This window comes from Hibiscus syriacus, unplaced genomic scaffold, assembly GCF_006381635.1.
Source record: "Hibiscus syriacus cultivar Baekdansim isolate YM2019G1 unplaced genomic scaffold, ASM638163v2 tig00112261_pilon, whole genome shotgun sequence".
NCBI lineage: Eukaryota > Viridiplantae > Streptophyta > Magnoliopsida > Malvales > Malvaceae > Hibiscus > Hibiscus syriacus.
The window spans coordinates 255,228-260,879 of record NW_024063289.1 but is presented as its reverse complement, the minus strand read 5'-3'; positions in this window follow the sequence as shown (position 1 = coordinate 260,879).

Sequence of the window (5,652 nt, the reverse complement as noted above, 5' to 3'; positions counted from 1 at the left end):
TGATGAGAGAACGGAAAGAGGAGGTGGAAGCCGATTTAGAAGACTTAAAAAAAGATTATCAAAGGGTGCAGCAAGTGAGAAAGAAACTTGGATCCAGAGAATTAGCGGCTGCAAGACGGCGAATCAAAAGTCTGGAAATTGAGAACAAGTGTCAGATCAAGAAGATAGAAGCTGGAAAAGCAAAAGTATGCGAGCTAGAGGCCGATAAAAAGGAATTGATCAAGCAGTATAAAGCTGAGGCTCGTAGAGCTCAAAAACTCCATGAAGAAAAAGAAGTCAGCCTGAAAGAATTAGAAGAAGAAAAGAATCAAGTCCAAGGGTTAAAAACTGAGATGAACAGTATAATTGAGGACTTTGAGGACAAAGATCGAAGAATTTTAGAGCTCGAAGAAGAAAGAAAGCAAAAGAAAGAAGAGATGTGGTCTGAGAGACAGGGATGGAATCGATTCCTCGATAGAAAGCAGGCAGAGATTGGATCGTGGATGCAGAGATTCTCGACAAAAAGTCAGCAATAGATGAGCTCACAGGAGAAATGGGAGAATTACAGATGAGATTCGAACATGAGATGAACCAATCTCGAGCTATGAATGATGAGCTCAAAAGTCATGTATCGAGCCTTGAGCAATCCCTTCTGCAAGTGCAAGTTCCTCCCGCTTCAGTGGACCTAAGAGTTGCTCTCGAAGAAAACAAATCCTTCCAGAAGGAAATCAGAGAATTGAAAGGTGAACTCCAGAAATGCCGAATTCATATTACCAGTCTAGAAAAAGAAATCAAACGCATCAATAAGGGATGGGAAAATACATATGAGCACTATCGATCCTTGGTAGAAGAACGCGAGCGCATGATGGGGGAAGCTATTGCTCAAATGGGTGAAGTGGCTCGGTATATGAACGAATTAGCCAATAGAGCGGAGATCATCCAACTGCGCACAAATCCGGTTTCTGAATATACAAGGGAGATCATCGCCATTATGAATGAAATTGTAGAGCTGAGTCTGAGGGCTAGGCCTTATATGTAATAGAACTCCTTTGTAATGAGTGAAACTTTTTATCCAATGAAAGTATTTCCGAATGGTTACTGCTTGGGTCAACGCCTTTTATTTGCATTTCATACTTGCATCATTCATTATGCATAAGAATATTCATCATGCATCACCAATAAAATGTATCATTTATAGCACATTACCAATAATATGCATTCGAATTTAAAAGAACAATAAAATTAATTTCCGAAGGGTTATGTGACAGACGATTCTGGCAAGTAAGAACTCCAATCCTTATCACACGCGAAGTAGAGCCATGGAGGCCAAGCTGGATCAATTAAAGAGAGAAATGCAAGAAGATTTACTAAGAATACAACAAGAATGGCAGGCAAAGATGGATCAGTCACAAAAGTCAATTATAGATCAAATCCTACAAAGCCAGGCTAATATGATGAATGAGATGATGACCAAGATGTCTGGGTTACGTACTGAAACAGTTAAAGAACCAAGCGCTGCCCCTGTTGAAGTTTCTAGGCAGGAGTCTACCCCGAGACTAGTTATCTCACCTGAAAAGTTAGGGGAACATCCTGCAGGGTCTTCAGCTGTAAAGGTTCAAATGGCCACGACTAACCCTCAAAACAGTCCTTATGAGTATATTGATGTAGATCCTGAGGAAATGGAGAAACCTAAAACGGAAGTACCGGAGCATTTAAAGGACTGGTGCAAAGGGTTTTTTAAAGAAATGGGAAAGCAGGGTTCTCAAGACGGAATGAATGCAGAGGAATTGAGTCTTGTGCCAGACCTAGTATTACCACCAAAGTTCAAAATGCCGGAATTTGAAAAGTATGATGGAAAAACTTGTCCTGTTGCTCACTTGACCATGTTTTGTCGAAGAATGACAGGATTCGTGAAGGATGATGAGCTATTAATTCACTGTTTCCAGGCCAGCTTGACGGGGTCAGCTGTCAGATGGTATAACAAATTAACCCGAGCTAAAATAGGGTCTTGGAAGGATTTGGCCAATGCGTTTAAAGAACAATATCAACACGTTACCGATATGATGCCTGATCGTGTTACTCTCCAAAATATGGAGATGAAGCATAATGAGACCTTCCGACAGTACGCTCAGCGCTGGAGGGATATTGCTGCTCAAGTACACCCACCACTTATTGAGAGGGAGTTTATAACCATGTTTATAGATACGTTAAAATCTCCTTATATTGATCATATGTTAGGAGTGGCAACTAAGAGCTTCTCTGATATCGTGATGTGTGGAGAGATGATTGAGAGAGCATTAAAGAAGGGGCAGATTGTCGGTAGCCAAACTCCTGCAAAGAAACCCTATGTGAAAAGAAAAGAAGGAGAGGTGAATAATGTAAATTTCTCTGTGAGTAAGCCGAAGATGGGAAACTCTTCTTCATCCCAAGGAGAGACTAAGCGCGAGCATAACAATGAAAGGATGACGTTCACTCCCATACCAATGACTTACAGTGAGCTCTTCCATGGATTAGTCCAAGCTCACGTAGTATCACCAAAATTCATTGATCCAATTAAACCACCTTATCCAAAATGGTTCAACGAAAATGAGACATGCGAGTATCATGCAAATCTCAGAGGACATAACATTGAAAAGTGTCTCGCTTTTAAAAGAGTGGTTGAAGATCTGATCAAGAGAAAGGTGGTGTCCTTTAATGATTCTGAAGCACCCTGTGTTGCTGCAAACCCGCTCCCAAATCATCAGAATCAGGGAGTGAACGCTATTGAGGAAAATCAGAGAATTAAGAGGAGAATTGAAGAAATAAGAACACCACTGAAATGGGTATATGCTCAAATAAAGGAGAGAGGGTTGTTAAGCCCTAGAAATGAATGCTCAACGGGAAAGACAGAGAACTTTTGTGAATACCATGGTGAAAATGGTCATCAGATTCAGGATTGTCAAGAATTCAGGCAGATAGTCCAAGAATTAATGAACAAGCAGGAGTTGCAGTTCTATGAAGAAAGAATGAGTGAGAATGAAAGATATATCTGCGCTTCTGAAGAAAATTCAAGGGAAGCTGAAAAGAATTTAAAAAAGCCTGTCCTGGTCATATCGAAGCCAAATTACGAGGCCAGCAGTGGAAGTATAACATCTAGGGTGGTGATCAAAACCCCTGCGCCTTTTGCCTACAAGAGTAACAAGAGTGTTCCTTGGGACTATACATGCCAAATTAATACTCCTGAGAGTAAGGAGGAAGAGGTTGCTGAAGTTGGATTTTCACCAGGAGTGGAAGATGCTATGCTCCTGGAAAGGCTGATAAAGCAAGGGATGTGGTTATTAAAGATCCTGATGATAAATTGAATGAGCCTGTTAAGATTGAGGAGGCTCAGGACTTTTTAAAGTTTCTGAAACACAGCGAGTATAATATTGTGGAACAGCTTCATAAGACCCCAGCGCGGATTTCAATGTTATCTCTACTGTTGCATTCGGAAGTACATCGAAATACTCTGATCAAAGTGCTGAATGAAACTTTTGTAGGGAAGGATATACCAGTGGAACGTGTGGACAGGATGGTAAATCATATTAATGCAGACAATTTTATTTATTTTTATGATGACGAAATACCTGAAGAAGGAAAAGGCAGGGGCAAGGCTTTACACATTACGGCTCATTGCAAAGGAGTCATCGTCTCAGGGGTGTTAATTGACAACGGATCGGCCTTGAATGTTATGCCATTCGCCACTCTAAATAGACTTCCTGTGGATGTATCACAAATGAGGGTTTGTGGCAATGCTGTAAGGGCATTTGATGGGACAGAACGCAAGATAATGGGGAAGATGATTATCCCTCTCAGAATTGGCCCTACAACATTTGAAGTAGATTTTGTTGTCATGGATATTCATCCGAGTTATAGTTGCTTGCTAGGGAGACCCTGGATTCACATGGCTGGGGCAGTTCCTTCCTCCCTTCACCAAAAGCTCCGATTCATTGTTGATGGGACTCTAGTGACCATCAAAGCGGAAGAAGACATCATTGCCTCTATCACTACAGATGCACCATATGTAGGGGTAGATGAAAATGCACTAGAGTCCTCCTTCCAGTCCTTGGAATTGTTAATGCTACTTTTATTTCTGAAGGCAAAAGAATTCCCATTCCTCATCTTTCAAAAAATACAAAGATGCAATTAAAGGAGACCTTAGCTAGAGGAGCAAGGGTAGGGAAAGGCTTGGGAAAGAAACTGCAAGGAATCACTGAAGGGTCGGCTCCAGTTCCTAAAAGAAATTATTTTGGTCTCGGATACAAACCAACGTACCATGATAAAATCAAGGATGCACAAAAGCTTAAGGAAAGGAGGAAGGCAAGAGTAAAGGGAGAAGATCTTGTTTGGGGACCCATGGTCATTCCACCACTCTCCAAATCTTTTGTGTCTGGAGGATTTGTGATCGAAACGCTGAAACAGTTAGGGGATATTGAAGATACAGAGTTTGTTGAAGATTTATTGGGAAGCCTGAGCATCAACGTTATCACAGAAGAGTCTACTGGAGAGTGTTCATTGGCATCAATCCGTCCGTGTCCTCCTGGCTATGTTTTGAACAATTACACTGTTGAAGAACTCCCTGTGTTCTATAAGCACTTTTCAAAGTAATGCATAATAACAAATCTGTCTCCTTTTGACCCAAATATAATAGGGCTTTTGTAAAAGGACAAATTGTTATTTGTCATTGCTTTAATGAAACAGTGTTCTTCTTTCATTCTAATCTTAGCAAGTATTTTATTCATCTCTTGAGTATTCTTTATTCTTTATTGATAATTATTCTCTTAATAAATATTAGATAAAATTTTTGTCCACAGCCAAATATACTCCTTTTGATTCGCAGGTCTTCAGATATCAACTGTTCGAGTAATGATACTTTTGAACCACAAATTGATTTTGAAAACGACATGTGTCTCGAAGAATCTGAGGGTTATAAAGATGAAGAGGAATGTGAGCTAAACTCTGAGCTTGTTAGAATGATGGAGCAAGAAGATAGACAAATATTGCCCCACAAAGAGACAACTGAAACAATAAATTTGGGAACAGAAGAGGATATAAAGGAGGTTAAAATTGGCACTTCACTCTCACCAAAAATAAGAGATGGTCTTATAAGCCTTCTTCGGGAATATAGGGATGTGTTTGCTTGGTCTTATCAAGATATGCCGGGGTTGGAAACTGACATTGTGATGCACAAGCTACCAATAAAACCGGAATGCAAGCCTGTTCAGCAAAAACTTCGAAGAATGAGACCAGATATGCTATTAAAAATCAAGGAAGAAGTGAAGAAACAATTCGATGCTGGATTTTTACAAGTGGCCAAGTACCCTGAATGGGTAGCAAACATAGTGCCAGTTCCAAAGAAAGATGGCAAAGTTCGGATGTGTGTTGACTACCGAGATCTCAATCGAGCGAGCCCCAAAGATAATTTTCCACTCCCACATATCGATACTTTGGTTGACAATACGGCTGGTCATGCTCTTTTCTCTTTCATGGATGGTTTCTGAGGTTACAATCAAATTAAGATGGACCCAGAAGACATGGAAAAGACAACTTTTGTGACAATGTGGGGTACGTTTTGCTACAAGGTGATGCCCTTTGGACTTAAGAACGCCGGGGCAACATATCAAAGAGCCATGGTTACGTTGTTCCACGATATGA